Raw genomic sequence first — 20,073 nt, 5'->3', positions numbered from 1 at the left:
TTCTGCCCAGAATTCTTTGGGAATATTTTTGGAATGCATCATTGATCTCACCATATCCATCACTGTTCTATTTTTTCTTTCAGCTACACCATTTTGTTGAGTAGTATATCTAGCAGTCAATTGATGTTTAATGCCACACTTCTTCAAATAGTCATCACAAACAAGAAACGCAGTGCCCCTATCAGTTCTTAATGTCTTAACAAAGTGTCTACTTTACCTTTCTACGTAAACTTTAAAGAATTTAAAGACTTCACATTCATCCGACTAATTTTTCAGAAAATATACCCATATTTTTCGACTAAATTCGTCAATAAAAGTAATACATTATTTACTAACTCCATTGGAGGGAACTTCAACCGAACACAAGTCTGAGTGAATTAGCGCCAATGGTGCATTAGCCCTCCAAGCTTTGCCTTTTTGAAAAGGTTCTCTATACTTCTTTCCCAAAATGAAAGAATCACACTTTGTATCAGGAATATCAACAGAAGGCAAACCGTAAACTAGTTTATTTCTTGCAAGATATTTCAAACTTTCAAAATTCAGATGCCCAAAGGGTAGATGCCACAACCAAGTATCATTAGAATTCACAGAACTAACGCAAGTTAAATCTCCACAGTTGAGTTAAAGAGGCCATAAATGACTTTGATTCATTTTTACCGTTGTAATTAATACTAATTTACCATCGCTAATGGTCCCAATTCCATATTTAAATCGCAAGTCATATCTTTTTTCTGTCAGTCGTCCTATACTCAACAAATTATGATGAAGACTTGGAACATAATAAACATCAGATACAAAGTAAGAAGAGTTAATTTTTTGAAGTAATTGAAATTTTTCCTTTTCCAACAACAGGCACTTTAGAGTTATTACCAAGTCTTACGATAGCTCTAAATTATTCACCTAGATCAATAAATAATTCCTTATCCCCAGACATATGGTTGTTACACCCAAAATCTATAAACTATCTGTTCCCTTTTTTTTTCTTCTGTTTCTAAACTATAGAATAATAAAGTCTCTTGTTTATCTCCATAGTTTCAGCCAATTTTGCATGTACATCTCTATTACCTGAATTTTAAACCAACAATCTCTTTGGTAGTGTCCAAATTTTCCACAATTATGACACTGAATTGTTGATTTGTCATGTTTCTAAATTTTTTTGAATATTTTGTTGTTCCTTCCTAAAATTATTATTATTTTTCTGTTGGTATGAATAATTACCTCTACCACGGCCTCGAAAATTTCCTCTGTTCCCTTGCCCTCTACCTCTGAAATTTTGACTCCTTTGATTTGTCTCAGCCAAGTTTGATATTTCTTCTTTTGGATTAGGTTGATCCACATTTGCCTGAAATACTTCATCAAATTTTTCTATTGTCAGTTTATTCAAGGACATATCGTATGTCATCAATTCCCCTTCTAAATCATCAAGTGTCAAAGTTCTAAGATCTTTGATGGCCTCAAGAACGTGTTTTTGGTCTGAAATTTCGTACTCAATGATCGTAGTACTTTTTCAACAATTTTAACTTGATCTAATTTTTCTCCCTTAGTTCTCATATCGTTGACAATATTAGTTACTCTTGTCAAAAATTCTTTGACAGACTCGGTTGAGTTAATTCATATTGTCTTCTAAGCTCTTGCAACTTGACTCTTTTTACACTTGCGGAACCTCGATGTGAATTCTCCAAAATTGTCCAAGCCTCCTTCGCTGACTTATCATGTAAATTTATACTACATACATGCAATTCAACCTTTCTATAAAGATAAAAACGAGCCTTATCATCCAATTGTCTATTTTTCTCCAATTGCTTTGTAGCTTCACTAGTCAATGTTGTGCCTTCTGGGACTTCCACAAATCCTTTTTCAATAATAGATGATAATTCAACAACTTTGAAGAAATGTATCATTTGTGAATGCCAAAGCTCAAAATTATTTTTCCATCAAACACAAAAATGGGACAAGGGGCAATGTATGGACTACTCATATTCTTTTATATCTGTTGGATCTCACACAGGGATTTTATAATTGTCACACCCCAACCCTAGGTAAGGCGGATAAATACCATATGAACACATGATTTACAAGTGACTTGTGATTAGAAAGTAAACTACTATGCAAATAGATTTACTAATGAGAAGCTTCAAATACAACACATGTTGACTAGCTGAACCGATACATGTGACAAGTGAAACTATGAATACAGATGATAGCTTTACAATGTCTACAAAGCCTCTACTAGAATCCATGACTGTACCACTATGAAATATGCACAGTAAAGACTCGGCAAATCGCCAAATCAACCTGGAGATCACCAACAACCGCTGAGTATCATGTGTTAATATTGGGGAGATCTACTAGTTGAATACCTATACCTGCAACATGAAATGCAGCATCCCCAATAAGGGAAGTTAGTACGAATGAATGTACTGAATATGTAAGGCATAATACAACCATATGTAAAATGAGAGCTTAAGTGAAACCAAATAGCAATAAATAAGGATTAGAGACCAACTTTGCTTATACTTGTGGAATCGTGTATGTTACATTCTTTTCTTTACTTTTCTTTGCTTTATAATATTTATAAGACATACGATACAGATGACCAGCTGATCAGCGGTAGAAGAGGATGACCCATGATAGGCATTTTAACCCCTTAGATGCTGTCCTCATAATTCTACAAATTGGGATCGGCCCATGCTAGGCTTTCGCCCCTGAGCTGCCACCCTCTTATAACAATTTGGATCGGCCAATGCTAGGCTTTCGCCCCTGAGCTACCACCCTTCTATACCAATTGGGATCGACCCATGCTAGGCATTTTCCCCTAGGCTGCCACCCATAATTATACAGATAGCTTCACTTAAATTCTTTATCTTTGAGATTGTTGTTTTGATGTTCATAATTCTTTCGAGATTCTTTTTTGGATAATCATAACTCTTTAGAGATTGTTCTTTTGATGATCATTATCTCTTTTGAGATTGCTATTTTGGTGGTCATAATCATTGTCGAGATTTGGAACTATGGACTAGTAGTAGAAGACATATGAATATGGACTTACGATAATAACAATGACATGGGAAGCAAATGTGACATGCACATGTAATACTTTGGAGCATATGACTCAGTTAAGCATTTTGACATCTCAAATTGAAGCACATATCAAGTGAAGACATTTAACATTCAGCCAAGAGATTTGAACTCTATGTGGTAGCCGGATACTCAGTAACTAATATCAAATACAAGGTATACATGAAAGTGGAACCAAGAGAGAACGTGGGTAGAATCAACTTAAGAATAGATACATATTCCAAGTAAGTACATATAAAATGTACGTGGTAGCCGGATACTCAGTAACTAATATCAAATACAAGGTATACATGAAAGTGGAACCAAGAGAGAACGTGGGTAGAATCAACTTAAGAATAGATACATATTCCAAGTAAGTACATATAAAATGTACAACAGAGCAAATAGGGATATTGTGAGGTAACATTATACTCTAACACAATGGGAGTAATAACCAATAAAGGGAACATATGAACATGTGACAAAGATGACATATATATAGATAATTAAAGCTAGTTGGCATGATATGGGCATATTGTATATCCAACATACAGACATATGTACCATGTGTAATCTAGGATCACTTTGATTTATTTAAGGGGAACATGTGCCAAGAGTACTTTGACGATGAAACACATTTAAACATTGCATGCTAATACTTGGTAGAGTAAGCACGTACATTTAGTAACAAACTCATATTAGAGTACTCACTTTAATGCTATAGGAAGTAGGAACTGCATATATGGATCAGTCACTATCAAGGGCACTTAGAAAGCTTACTTTTTTGTAATGCAAGTGTTGAATTCATGCCAAATAAATAGGAAATTGAATAGCCTTACATACCTTGCTATACCATTCAAAAAGTATGACTTAAGATCCTTCTCTTCAGATTACTAATCTACAATAAAATAAGTTGTAAGACTAGTATTAGTAGCTAATCAATCAATTTGAGATACTTGATCTCACCAAAATAATAACCACACATTAAGCATACAATTTATCTAGTCAATGTTTTCTTTCCTTCCCTTTCCCTTAAATCACGTCTATATACTGTACAACCTTCGTATCAGGTCCTCCCCAAACCTCCTTGCAATATTTAAGTCCTTTAACATCTCCATAACTTACCCGCACATCCAGTCACATCCCTTATCATAACATACATAAAACAATCCTTAAACATAATAATGTAACAGAAGAAATATGAATCATGGTTTCTGATCACCAGCACTTGAAGCGTTAACATTACTTTTAAGGTTCTCAAACAAGCTCATGACTGAAGTTAAAGAGGACTCCCCTCCATGGCTGTCCCAACATGCACTAATCACCAGAACATCTTCCCCAACATTACACCATATAAAAGTAATAATTTCTAACTCACTAATATATACCAACTGTCCTAATTAAATCAAGCACAAGAAGGAGAAAATTGCACTACCTTACCTTGCCGGACAGAACTATCACTTGCTAAGACTTAGATTCTTCAAGGTAAAGGTTGTCCTCGTTAACTTGTCTTAAATTATACCTTCCAATAGCTTGAACTCCCTAATATTCAAGAACCCTAATGGTATTTAATGGCTGTTGTATGAAGCTAAGAGAGAGAAGAGAGAAAGCTCTAGAAATTAGATTTTTGGCATTGTAAAAATGGTTGGAAAAAGCTGATATCAATCCCTTTTTAAAAGGGACCTGCTTTGGCTGACTTTCTCGCTCATTTTGGGCCATAATTTTTCAAGTAGGTGACCAACCTACTTGGACTTTTCACTTGGGCCTTTTGCCACCTTTCTTGTACTTCTTTTGCAGCCAAACATGTGTCTTTTATTTAGGCCAGACATTTAAGTAGGTGATGCACCTACTTTTTTATTCAAATTATTTCTTGTGGGCTTTGAAAGATTGGGCCTTGGCTGTCCATTTTCCCCTTATTCTTCTATTCAACTTGGGCCAGATTAATGCAAGTAGGTGTAGTGTACTTGGCCCAATAACATGGTTAAAAGAGTCTTAGTAGGTGATGCACCTACTTGGTCCTTTGGGCTAGTCAATAAGTCAAAGTAGGTGATGCACCTACTTGTCATTTACTAGCTTAGTGAAGTCAAGCAAGCACCTTAATATTTTATTCCCTTTCTAGACCTTAATACCTTTAACTTAACTTAAAACTTATATATACTATGTCACTTTAAACTTTAGACTCAAATTCCAACTTATGATCTCAAGTTTAAATACTTCCATCGACTTCAACTTAATCGGGTCACATTAAAATCTACGGACAGTTCACTTTAAATCTATTCTATTGTCACTAGTTGCATAGGAAACCGAGTCCATAACTATTGTTACGACCCGATTTCGAAAACTAAGGTTTCGAAGCCAATTTCGCAACTTTGGCAATTTTGTAAAGTTTTGGAAAAGATTCATAATTTGGAAGTCGCCACTTAATTTTTTAGGAAAAATTAAGAAAACCATTTTAAAAAGGATAATTTTTAAAAGAAAAACATTTAGAATAAACCAGAGTCGGGTAAGGGTTCAAATAATTCTCTAAGGAAGGGTTTAGGCATCTTAGAGAATCCGCTAACATGCGGTTGACCGACGGATTTAAAAGCTTGGCTATTTTTAAAAGAAAACTTAAATTACTTGAAAATCTTATTATTATTATTTTAAAACGAGAAATCTTTTGATACTTGTACATTCGTATTATCCCAAATAATGAAATAATTATAATGTTAAAGTGCCAAAATAAAATTTTAACTTAACAATTTATCCGAGTCATATTTTTGAGTCGAATAATCAACACAATCACTTAGACGTGGATTTGAAAGCTAAATACTAACTATGAAAGAATATGAATAATTCTCAAGTTAGTCTTAAAGCTTCGATTGTCTTAACTAAAACGGGTTTGAAAACTTTACTTAAAAATGAATGAGTAACGAGATAATAAATTTTAAAAAAAAAGTCATTAAAAACCTCCCAAAGATTCATCCAAGTTAACAAAAATAATGTTAGAAGCTAAAAACAAACTATCACAAAATCACGATATAAGGAAAACAAAAACGCGAATAGAACTTGGACAATTTTAAGTCCACTTGCTGCTTCTTATTTGTTGCTACTGCTGCTGTTTTTGACCTTTTCTAAAGTCCAAAAAATGCTATTTCCAGCCCTTCGAGGCTGCTGCAAATCTGCTGCATTTAGTGGACTTTTGAGAGTCAAAAATTATCAAATTTCAGCCTTTTCAAGGCTACTGCTGCCGCTGTCTTTTGGGGGTTTCAACCCAATTTTGCACTTCGTTTTCGGCCTTTTAAGACTGATGTTGCTGCTACTTGCTGCCACTGATCCGTTGGTATTACTTGGGTTTCAACCCAATGATATTAGCTTCCCCTTCAATTGGTTTAAAGGAGAGTCGACTCGGAGAGGAAAATGCAAAATGAGGAGTCCAATTGGACTCAAACGAGAGAGTTCATGCCAAGAAAAGAGGAAAAAGATTAACAACAACATTAGGATGATATCAACTTAAGCTTAAAACTCTTAATGACATGCTATCTCTGCTGATATTTTATTAAACAATCAACTATAATTATCTATCATTGTTTAGGAAAGCAAACTGACATTAGTATGAATTCTATTCAAAACAACAGAGACTGCCATATGTAAACATGTTTAAAAAAACCTATCAATCAGTAACTCGGGGAAAGAAGGTAAACAAAACTAAATTTTGGAGCTTTCTGAAAACGATCTAAAGGATCTCTAAAACAACGCTTAAAGGTTTAAGACTTCTTGAAATCAAACTAACAACACCAGTTCATGATTCACTCATCAAAATAAAAGATTATATGATAAATGCAATAGCTACTTAAACAGGATACTCAAACTCAAATACTAAGCAAGCTCGACTTCATTGAGAGCGATTACCAATTTATAAATCCGTCCTACTATGAACTAGTAAGAGGATTTGAATCAGATGAAAGTCAATAAGGAGGCAAGAACATTCTAACAATCTTCATGATTATGAGAATTAACTTGAAGAGTATAAAAGAGACATTAATCCTTGCTTAAAGCATATGGACAAATGGGGTAATCCAAACTAATTTAACGATAAGAAATATTGCCGAGCCATGATCAATACGCAGAGAGAATCAGCAGCTAATCCTAACACATAAATAGGCTCAAGCCTATTTAACATTCATCATTTGGACAGAAGCATCTTAAGTTCATACCACCAACAAGGATTCACCTTAAAACAACAAATCAGTAGTTACCCAACTTAGATGAGAAGAAAATCAAACTAAAACGCGCAATATGAAGCTGAAGCTTAAATGGATATAAAAAGAGAACTTAAGCAGCCCACGAGTTCAAGAGATTCAAGCTTACAAATGCAATAGTTCAAGAACAAGATTAGTTTTAAGCTAAATAAATACCCATTTTTGAACCCAAAAACTAAAAATAGGATACACTGAGGAACCATCATTTTTTCTTTCAAAAAAAAAAGTGACAGTTACTGAAACGTACTCGAAACCATACTAAAACATGTTGTTAGCAAATTTAAGCTTGAACAAATATCACCTATAAAGAAACATGAGCAAGGGTACAGTATAATGCCAAAAAAGAAAATATTAGAAAATAAATGAATATGTTGGACACAATAGTTCTTAACAGAGAAATCAAACTAATAAGCTTAACATCTTAGATGCATAAACACAAAATTGGATGCTTATCATTAAAGGAAAAAATGTAAGGACTAGAAACAAGGTGAACATTAATCTTCACGACCAATTCAGACGAGCAACACAAATAGAACACCAAAGAAGTTAGGAAGATTTACGACTATAACAATAAAACAGTAAGCACAGAAGAAACATTATTAGCTATTCAAATATCGAACCAAAGTCTAAACAAAGCCAAGAACACATAAATAGAAGACAAGCTGGGAATTAAACACAAAAAAAGCTAAGAAAGAATTTACCTAGTTCTGGGCAGCGAACTGGAATGACGAGTGGTAAACAACGAGCGTCCACCACCAAAGGAGCTTTTTCGGAAAGCTTGGATGAAGACTTCAAGGACAAAACCTTATGAAAAAAAATTTAAACCTTAAAGCTTTGGACTATCTAAATCGATTTCTTTGTAAATCTTATATCTCTCTGTATATCAGTGAAGAACGACCCCCCCCCCCATTTCAGTGAAATAACAGGGATATTTATAAGGAAAAACTAGGGTTCCGAATTTTCGAAAAAGGACTGAGACGTTGGGTAAGAACAAGGCCCACCAATTTGAATTCCAACTCCCCTTCTCTAAAAAATACTAGAATTCTCACAATTTCAACGGATTGAAATAGAGGTGGACGATCCCGATTCATTTGGGTGTCCTTGAACTCGACGTGGCGTCAATCCGCGTAAGCAAGGACGATTCCGCGGCTGGAAAAGGCTGGAACAGTACTAGGCGTACTGTTTGTCGAGGGAAAGGAAGAAGACGACGAGAATAAAGCTGTGTACCGCCTGTATGCGTAGGGAGTACTGTTCCGTCTATTTGACGCCGTTTGCTGCATATGTTCACGCTGTCTGGGATCACTGTGTATTGACGTTGTTGTCGCTTCTGGATTTCTTCGCGTGAAGCTGAAACGTGATGGGGTCAGTTGGCACTAATGTATTGTTATTGTATGTAATCTGATGGGTATGAGGATTAGAGAGTTGGGCCGGGTCTTTGAAAATGGGCCAAGAAATTGGGTCTTCTCTTTATTTGAATTGAAAAGTTGAGGTCCAATTTAATTTCAAAGGAAATAGTTATGTATCTAATCAATTAATAAGCTTCTTGATTTTTTTACAAATGTGAAATAATTAACTAATTATCGAAAATAACGCTAATTGCCACACTAATTAAAAATTTTGATCAGTTTTAAAGGAAATACTATACGTACTTAATTAAAACATTATTTTTTGGTAAAACGTTTTGCTAATTATTTATTCAAAATTGAAAAATTATATAAATCTAAGTATATAGAGATATATTTTATAGTAAAAATGGAAAATTGCCTTGAAAATGATTTCAAAAGTAATTTTGATTTTTTTTCAAAATAATTACTTCAATTTGTTCAAAATTTAAGAAGCTTAAAAATTAATTAAATTGTGGAGGGCCAAAATTGGGTGTCAACAACTATACCACATGGAAGTTTTTTAAGCATAATAAATAGAACTAGTACACGTAGAATACGGGGTGTGACATCCTCTCCCCCTTATGATCATTTGTCCTCGAATGATGGGTGAAGCTGATAGTTTGGTTAACCTTGGAATTTCATTTGGAGATTTGCGAGAGTTCCCATTATAAATAGGATTATCCAAAATCCATAGACTAACCTAAAACACATATTGACAAGTCTATCATGAAGTCTCAATAGATATGGTTCATAAAATAATAATATGACAAATTAAACCCCTTTCTTGACCATGTAATTCATTGAATATACACAAGTAGAACTCATACAAATAAGGACTTTAATATACCTAAACACAAGACATGCAAATGACATATCAGATGAACAAATGCTAGTATGATTCATGATCATATAAGGGAACCACATGATCTCAGATCCTTATGTTGATGTTTAGAATGAGGAGGGGTACTTAGGATCTCTACCATATTCCCAAGTATCTTATGTTATATTCTATTCCTTCCACAATACTTTAATGGAGGTACGTATCTCCCAATTTTTTCGTAGATGGAACAAACACAAAATCAAAGGCCTAACCTATCGGGGCTCTACTTTCCCTTCTCTTTTATCTCATGAAGCTTTACAGAGGTGAGACTTATAAGAACACATAGCTATTAATATAAAATCTAAAGTTTTATGCCGCACCTTCGAATAAGGCATTATGCTAAGTTATTTATCTATGGTTGTGATAAAATTTACATATAAGCCCAACCTTTTCTGGTCAAAATCTTCACTACGTAATGATACAAGGAAATGTTTTACTAAAATGTTCAAAACTCAAGTCAATAATCAGAGAGGGGCATAATGTACAAATAAATAAGTCGCATTGGGTATGACACATAGGCAAATTAGCACAAAGGGGAGCGCATAATATACGTGCATTAAGCTATAGAAATATATGGTGTACGCACACATATGGTTCATAAGGTAGCGTGTGAGCGAATGAACTATAAGGAATGTAGGAAATGGACTAGATGAGCACATGATGCATGAGTACTAAAGCTACAAAATATATAATACGTAAGCAAGTAGACTATATGAAATATGAACTACGGAACACAAATCACATTGATCAAGTGCGTTATATTGCATGTATTGGTGACCTAACATGTCAATAATAAGTACACTTATGAAATATGAGCAAGTGAACACATGACACATGGCTAGAAAAGTTATAAGGCCTGTAATGTTTAAGCAAGTAGGCTACGAGGCATGTAATATACATAGAAATGGTTTATGATGCATATGACATGTAAAACAAGTGATATGCGAGTCATATAAACCACGAGCACTAATTTTTCCCACTGCATATGATCAATTAGCATGCAGTACCTACACAATATGGACAAGTGACATGTGAAAAGTAACCATTGCAATAAAGAACATGTAAGGAAAAGGTCCTACAAAAACATATAACAATAAACAAAGGTACTCTGAAGCGGATAACACTTACATGTAAGCATTCTATGACATTAGAAAACATGTGAGAAAGTGATCCGCAAAGGGCAAATGACATACACATAGATAACTTATGGAACATGCAGCATGTATAATTATATAACAAACCATCTTTGGAAACTACGAGATATCTTATAGAACCACTCTACCATATTAAGGGAAAACACACTGTCTTAAGCGTTAAGACATAGGTGGAATAGCTTTGCTCATATTCCTTACTCACCTAAACACATACAATTGATTTCCCCATCTACTCTTTTCAATCTCCTAAGAATTCTTATAGGTGTTCTGCTATTGGGACTTGGCTTCCGTCTAGGTCAATATAAACACTACAGTCAAGATAGAAAAAGAAAATCCTTAATAGTTCATGTTTTATAGTAGGAGGTCGAGGTCAACTTTGCCTTCATTACTAGCTTGTGTTATATCACGCTCAACGCCTGGTGCCCTTTGAAGGTCGAAATAGAAAATAAATAGTGAATCTTGAATGCACCATAAAACATGAAATCTAATAACAAGTGAGGGTGCTCCGACTACTTTCCCATGCAAGATAGCAAATAATAACAACTAGGATATGATCATTTTTTCCTCTCCCTTAACTAGACTGACTAACAAATTACTACATGCATATATTAAATGAACCTTGTAGTAGCTCTATTCATATTGATGGAAGTCAATACATGTGAATAATGCTCTACGTACATATTCGGCATGTGTCATTCAAGTTTCATTCTCACATGCTTCCTGTCTAACAAGTACCTTTTAATCAAAGCTAGTAGCTTCATGTATTCTAATCCCACTATGTACAACCTAACTAATCACAATTTAGGTCTAACCAATCAATTTTTCTTTTGTTAACCTTAACCCTTTGGTCACATACTAATCCTCTATAGCCAAAATATAGATTGTAGTAGGAACTACCATACATAAATCATTTGCAGCAATTAGCACACTTATCTCTAAGTTTTATAATCATGAAAAGAATATAAATGTTATTAGTACTTATTCGGGGTGGTTGGAACATACCATATAAAACCAACTATTAACATATTCGGGATGATATATGGTGAGAATTTAGGCCTGTCAGCCAATTAGGGGTATCTCTAGTAACACTATTGCACTGATACATTTAGCGATCAGATTGTGCCACTGCCTTCTTCCAACTAAAAGAAACTGGTTCAACAACATCAATTTAGAGTACATGTTTAATACCAAAAATTCTATGTATAGCACAGACTAAGAACGAGTGTCCTCCATAGGAATAGATCCTATAAATATGGAGGAAATATAGAACTCAAGAGTTGGATACATCCTTCTATGAAGATGTGCTTAGAAATGCTACAGCTCCTATATGTAACTAGTGACCCATCATTTTTAAGTATATGGATAACCTTACTATATCTATCTCAATTGAACCAATGTGATACAAATGGCAAACATGCAACTTAAAATGCATATAACATAAAAGCCTTTAAATACCTTGTGGAGTGGGACGGTCGAATAAAATGAGTTCAATGTAGTCTAAATATTGATAAGTTCATATCCTTTTCTGTAAGTTGCATGTTGAAATTTTAGCTACCATTAACCTTAACCATCGTAAACATAATATAAATAACATGATCAGGTACACGTGGAAATTGACTTCTTAACTTCGCTCTATTGCACGATCTGGATTATGAAGGATAGTAACATTTCCTAAATGTCCAAGTAGCCCCCTAATTATAAATGTGGTGCGCAACACATTCATAAGTAAGGTTCTACTAGACACGGCTTTGTAGACTCCCGAGGACGAATTGCTCTGATACCACTTTTGTCACACCCCAACCCTAGGTAAGGCGGACAAATACCACATGAACACATGATTTACAAGTGACCTATGATTAGAAAGTAAACTATTATGCAGATAGATTTACTGATGAGAAGCTTCATATACAACATATATTGACTAGCTAAACCGATACATGTGACAAGTGAAACTATGAATACAGATGATAGCTTTACAATGTCTACAAAGCCTCTACTAGAATCCATGACTGTACCACTATGAAATACGCATAGTAAAGACTCAGCAAATCACTGAATCAACTTGGAGCTCACCAACAACCGTTGAGTATCATGTGCTTATATTTGGGAGATCTACTAGTTGAATACCTGTACCTGCAGCATGAAATGCAGCATTCTCAATAAGGGACGTCAGTATGAAAAAATGTACTGAATATGTAAGGCATAATACAATCATATGTAAAATGAGAGCTCAAGTGAAACCAAATAACAATAAATAAGGATTAGAGACCACCTTTTCTTATACTTGTGGAATCGTGTATGTTACATTCTTTTCTTTACTTTTCTTTGCATTATAATATTTATAAGACATATGATACAAATGACCAGCTGATCAGCGGTAGAAGAGGATGATCCATGCTAGGCATTTTAACCGCTGAGATGCTGTCCTCATAATTCCACAAATTGGGATCGGCCCATGCTAGGCTTTCCCCCCTGAGCTGCCACCCTCTTATACCAATTGGGATCGACCCATGCTAGGCTTTTGCCCCTGAGCTGCCACCCTTCTATACCAATTAGGATCTACCCATACTAGGCAATTGCCCCTGGGATGCCACCCATAATTATACAGATAGCTTCACTTTAAATCCTTTATCTTTGAGATTGTTGTTTTGATGTTCATAACTCTTTCGAGATTATTTTTTTGATAATCATAACTCTTTAAAGATTGTTCTTTTGATGATCAATATCTCTTTTGAGATTGCTGTTTTGGTGGTCATAATCGTTGTTGAGATTTGGAACTATGGACCAGTAGTAGAAGACATATGAATATGGACTTACGATAATAACAATGACATGGGAAGCAAATGTGACATGCACATGTAATACTTAGGAGCATATGACTCAGTTAAGCATTTTGACATCTCAAAATTGAAGAACATATCAAGTGAAGACATTTAATATTCAGCCAAGAGATTTGAACTTTATATGGTAGCCGAATACTCACTAACTAATATCAAATACAAGGTATACATGAAAAGTGGAACCAAGGGAGAACGTGGGCAGAATCAACTTAAGAACGGATACATATTCCATGTAAGTACATATAAAATGTACAACAGAGCAAGTAGGGATCTTGTGAGGTAACATTATAGTCTAACACAATGGGAGTAATAACCAATAAAGGGAACATATGAACATGTGACAAAGATGACATATATATAGATAATTGAAGCTAGTTGGCATGATATGGGCCGATTGTATATCCAACATACAAACATATGTACCATGTGTAATCTAGGATCATTTTGATTTATTTAAGGGTAAATACGTGCCAAGGGTACTTTGATAGTGATACAAGTTTAAACCTTGCATGCTAATACTTGGTAGAGTAAGCACGTACATTTAGTAACAAACTCATATTAGAGTACTCACTTTAATGCTCTAGTGAGTAGGAACTGCACCTATGGATCAGTCACTACCAAGGGCACTTAGAAAGTTTACTTTTTGTAATGCAAGTGTTGGATTTATGCCAAAGAAATAGGAAATTGAATAGCCTTACATACCTTGCTATACAATTCAAAAAGTATGACTGAATCTCCTTCTCTTCAGATTACTAATCTACAATAAAATAAGTTGTAAGACTAGTATTAGTAGCTAATCAATCAATTTGAGCTACTTGATCTCACCAAAATAATAACCACGCAGTAAGCATGCAATTTATCTAGTCAATGTTTTCTTTCCTTCCCTTTCCCTTAAATCACGTCTATATACTGTACAACCTTCGTATCAGGTCCTCCCCAAACCCCCCTGCAACATTTAAGTCCTTTAACATCTCCATAACTTACCCGCACAGCCAGTCATATCCCTTTATCATAACATACATAAAACAATCCTTAAACGTAACAGAAGAAATATGAATCATGGTTTCTGATCACCAACACTTGAAGAGTTAACATTACTTTTAAGGTGCTCAAACAATTTCATGACTGAAGTTAAAGAGGACTCCCATCCATGGCTGTCCCAACATGCACTAATCACCAGAACATCCTCCCCAATATTACACCATGTAAAAGTAACAATTTCCAACTCACTGACACATACCAACTGTCCTAATTAAATCAAGCACAAGAGGGAGAAAATTGCAGTAGCTTACCTTGCTGGACAAAACTATCACTCGCTAAGACTTAGATTCATCAAGATAAAGGTTATCTTCCTTAACATGTCTTAAATTATACCTTCCAATAACTTGAACTCCCTAATATTGAAGAACCCTAATGGTATTTAATGGCTGTTGTATGAAGCTAAGAGAGAGAAGAGAGAAAGCTCTAGAAATGAGATTTTTTGCAAAGTAAAAATGGTTGGAAAAGGCTGATATCAATCCCTTTTAAAGGGACCTGCTTTGGCTGGCTTTCTCACTCATTTTGGGCCATAATTTTTCAAGTAGGTGACCCACCTACTTGGACTTTTCACTTGGGCCTTTTGCCACCTTTCTTGTACTTCTTTTGCAGCCAAACATGTATCTTTAATTTAGGCCAGACATTTAAGTAGGTGATGCACCTACTTTTCCATTCAAATTATTTCTTGTGGGCTTTGAAAGATTGGGCCTTGGCTGTCCATTTTCCCCTTATTCTTCTATTCAAGTTGGGCCACATTAATGCAAGTAGGTGTAGTGTACTTGGGCCAATAACATGGTCAAAAGAGTCTTAGTAGGTGATGCACCTACCTGGTCCTTTGGGCTGGTCAATAAGTCAAAGTAGGTAATGCACCTACTTGTCATTTACTAGCTTAGTGAAGTCAAGCAAGCACCTTAATATTTTATTCCCTTTCTAGACCTTAATACCTTTAACTTAACTTAAAACTTATATACACTATGTCACTTTAAACTTTAGACTCAAATACCAACTTATGATCTCAAGTTTAAATACTTTCATCGACTTCAACTTAATCGGGTCGCATTAAAATTTACGGACAGTTCACTTTAATTCTATTCTATTGTCGCTAGTTGCATAGGAAACCATGTCCATAACTATACGACAAGGAAATTTTTTTAGCATAATAAATAGAACTAGTACACATAGAATATGGGGTGTTACAATAATGATCACTCTCAAGCTCTAATACCAATTTGAAGGAAATAATATTACCCAAGGTAATAATTTATGCACAAGTGAAAGACCCAACAATGGTTATATAGAAGAAACTTATTCATCTACTAATAGTAGGTAGGAGGCTTTATTCAATAACTCAATGACTCTTGTAATTTTTGTACATTGAAAATATGTAACAAGGCACCCCTATTTATAATACTAACAACCAAAGTAAACTTGGACTAGGAACCTATAAAACTAACAAATCCTAATTAAACATAAATAAGGAAATACCATAAATAATAAATTCTAAACTACTTAGGAATCCTAATCTTGGTTTATTTTCCACACAATGTGATTAATTATTGGTGTGTGATGTGTTGAGAATGGTTTTAAAGGCTTATTGGTTCATTGTTGATGTTGTATCACGATTGAATTGTTTTGAATTGTGCATTGTTATGGAAATGGTCATCTTCTCAATAATTGTGTGAAAATGTCTTTTACATTGATTCTTAGACATGGTTGTGACAAGTGTTATGTGAATTGCGGAAGAATAAGAAAATGGAAGAGAATGTACCATTTCAAGGGTAGTTTCACGCACTGCGACAAATATGATGATTCAAGAGACGTGTCGTAGGCCACGACGAATTCTATCATCAAGGGATGTGTCAGACGCCACAACGGATTCTATTATCAAGGGACGTGTTGCATGCCGCGGCGGATTCATGGACATATATATGTCCCCCATGGGTCAGACATGCATTTCATTGTATTGCAGACATTAATTATGGTAAACTTATGAGTGCTTTTCATTGTATTGCACACATTTTTTATCGTAAACTTATGAGTGCTTTTCTGTGGAATTTGTGATTAATGAATTTATCGAGTGTATTATTGATCTAAAATTGTCCGAGTGTTGTCATTGAGCTATGAACTATTTAAATTGTGCACTGTTAAGTTGGGTTGGTTTTATGCATGTTGTATTTATGGAGGTTCGGTTGGAGTGTAAGTGGTACGTATTTTCTATATTCTTAGCTTGGTGTTTAGTTGTCTGCGCGCTAGTACCACGTGGTTTGGTACTCACCCCTTGCTTCTACATTTGTGTAGGTTACGAGCCTGGATATTCGTGATACTCTCTAGTCTCTTCTTGACTGAGGCTTGTTGTGGAGATTTGTGAGGTAGTTGTTTGTCATCCCATCGGACCTTCTTAATCGTAATTGTGATTTTGTTCTGCTTTAGAGACAATATCATTTGAGACTTGTGTTTTTCTTTCAAATCTATCGCAATACATGAGAGGTTTGTGCACGTGACAACCAAGTTTTGGGAATTTAGTTAAGTTGACTTGTTATCCACATTAGTAATTGCTACTTCCTCCGTTTCACAAAGAATGACCTCCTTTCCTTTTTAGTCAGTTTCAAAAAGAATGACCTCTTCCCTTTTTTGGTAACATTTTACTTTTTGCTTTCCACGTGGCATATTTAAGACCACAAGATTAAGGACAATTTTGTACATTTGACATAACTTTAATTTAGGACCACAAGATTCAAAAGTCTTCTTTATTTACTTAAACTCCGTGCCAAGTCAAACCAGGTCATTCTTTATGAAACGGAGGGAGTATTAAACTTCTAAGTTTATTTTATTTCCGCACTTTATCGGAATAGTTGGGTTAATGTTGACTTGTCTTAGTGTGATAAGACGAGTGTCATCACATCCATTTTTGGGTCAGGACAATTTGTCTTGTATATTTTTTGTGATTTGTATTTCTATTAATACATTTCATATTATGTTGTATACAATTACTTATTTATATATTTCAATCAATTGTATATATATATATGTTGACGTGTTTATTTAGAAAGTTAAATTTATCTTTATTTTTTGTAGAAGTAATATTTAGTAAGAAATTCTAATAAGATACAATAACCATGATTTGTGGGATTGTTTCTTTTTTAATAACCTAATTACTGCCTCATTAATTAAGTTAAGATTCCAATTTGCATAAAATAAATAAATTTCCAGCGAGATATACAATATCTACTGAAACTATAGTTACGCTGCATAATTAGGCAAACAGTAGCTAAGGAAGTTAATTGTGTTTCAACTCTTAACTATGTATACAATTTCCCCTAATTATTTTATATGAAAATATTTGTTATCTTTTATTGGTATTAGTACGATCCACCAAATTATACTAACATTGTTTTGTTCGAATTAGTACACTGTTTTGAATGGCATTTTCTTCATCAATCCGTAAATCACATCCTAATATTTAATTAAAAAAATGTCTTGTTGCCCCCAAATCACACATGCAAGAGTACGTGGTTGTTCAAGTATTAAAGTGGCTATTATAAAGAGCCGGGTATCGTACCCACAGAGACTCACGATTAGAATCACTTAATTTTCCCAAAACTTTCAGCTCAACACAAGTGTTATCAAGATTTAAAGAGTGATTTATTTTATAATCTAAAAGTTAAACACAATTAAATAAGCGCGATTCAATTTCAAGGGTTTCAAACAATGATTGGGTAAAGTCCAGGACTGCAACTCTTATCAGGATTCATTTAATTTATATTATTTAAATGGATTTTTATCAACTATCGAATCAATGATCACAAGGTTAATAATAGGATAATAGTCTCCCGACCTCTAATCGCCTACGATAAATGACAATCTAACTACATCGTTGAGCGGGGATATGTTGGACCAAGTACCGAGCATTACGATTTCTTCTTGTATAATGACCAAGCATGGTTTCTAGGTATATCCCTATCTTAGATACAAATTAACCCTAATTATTAAGAGAAAATCATGCTCCTTATTCCCCACGTTCTATCCTATTATTTCTCTCCCGAGTTCAATTCCGACAATGTGTTTATTTTAATGGTGATTAGGCACGAAATACGAAAAACAAGAACAAAAGATAGATTCATATGATAGTTAAATGCAATCCAGGAAAACTTAATTAATTACAATCATCCTGTAGCCACAACCCTAGAATTAGGGTATTTAGCTACTCATAATAGTAGTTTCAATCAAGCAATGTTTAATTATCATAAAGAGATCGAAAGTAAAAGAGTTTAGGAAAGAACCCTAAAAAATGATGAAACAGCTCTCCGAATAGTCGTTCTTCAAAACCCAGAAAAAGATAATCTAATAAAATAAAATATTAACCTATTTATACTAAAATCGAAATGGCCAAATCTGGCATATATGGGCGCAACGCGGAGGGCCTGATGAATTTCAGCTTGAGAGTAATTTCTCTTCTTCGTGACAGAGCCTTGACACAGACTATTCGGCCTCAAACTGAATTTCACAGACAAATTTACAAATCCCTCTCCGCGACGCTGTCACAATCCGAGAGCACCCCCTAATCGTAACACGGCATACTCGACCCCGAAGTGGTCTTATACAAGCCTCAAAGCATTCATTTTTCGCATAGGTATTAGAAATTGTACGGAATTAAAACTTTTATCTAAAAACCATACAATCTAAACCCATTCATTTAAAATGCAAGCGGAAGACTATATCTCACATGGCCATCTTAGACTTAATCTTTAACAATAAAGGGACACAACCCTTTACAATAGAATTCTAAAGTAGTCTATTACATGAGAAGGAAGAAACTCCTAAAAAGACACTTTTCCTCAAAAAATGAGAACGTACCACTTGATCTTGGAAGAATAGTAATCCAAGCACTTAAATCTTGATAGAAGCAATCACATGTCGGAACCTACACTTGTAGTAAAAACATAGAAGAATGGGTTAGCACACAAAAATGTACTAAGTATGATGATCATGCAAAAACATGCTTTAAAAGGGAACATTTTAGTTGGAAACCATGCATTATGACACTTTTTAGAAATATCATGAACAATAGCATAAGAGACGGCAAATACAAATAGAATCATCATACAAGTCATAACATCGCATTTGAACAATATCAACATGTAATTCTTTACCTTCACATTTAGCCTTCACCTGAAGTAACCCTCATGCTATACCTTGTGCAATGTATGGATAACGTCCCATACCACCATCCACACCAAGGTACCTCATTAAGGTCACCAAAAGTGAACTTACCACTCAACCTTTCCTTTTTCAATGATACTCATACAAAAGAGACCTAAACTTTTAACAAGTTATTTAATCACATAAGGCCCATCACCTAAGACAACCCCTAAGTCATACTTGTGCAATGTGCAAGTAGCATCCCATACTACTACTCACACTAAGTACTCCTTTGAAGACACCATAGGCAAGGCACATTCAAATACAACAGGACATAATAAG

The sequence above is a fragment of the Solanum tuberosum genome, unplaced genomic scaffold (assembly GCF_000226075.1).
Source record: "Solanum tuberosum cultivar DM 1-3 516 R44 unplaced genomic scaffold, SolTub_3.0 scf00231, whole genome shotgun sequence".
Classification (NCBI taxonomy): domain Eukaryota; kingdom Viridiplantae; phylum Streptophyta; class Magnoliopsida; order Solanales; family Solanaceae; genus Solanum; species Solanum tuberosum.
The sequence above is the reverse complement of the archived record's forward strand: the minus strand, read 5'-3'. Positions refer to the sequence as shown.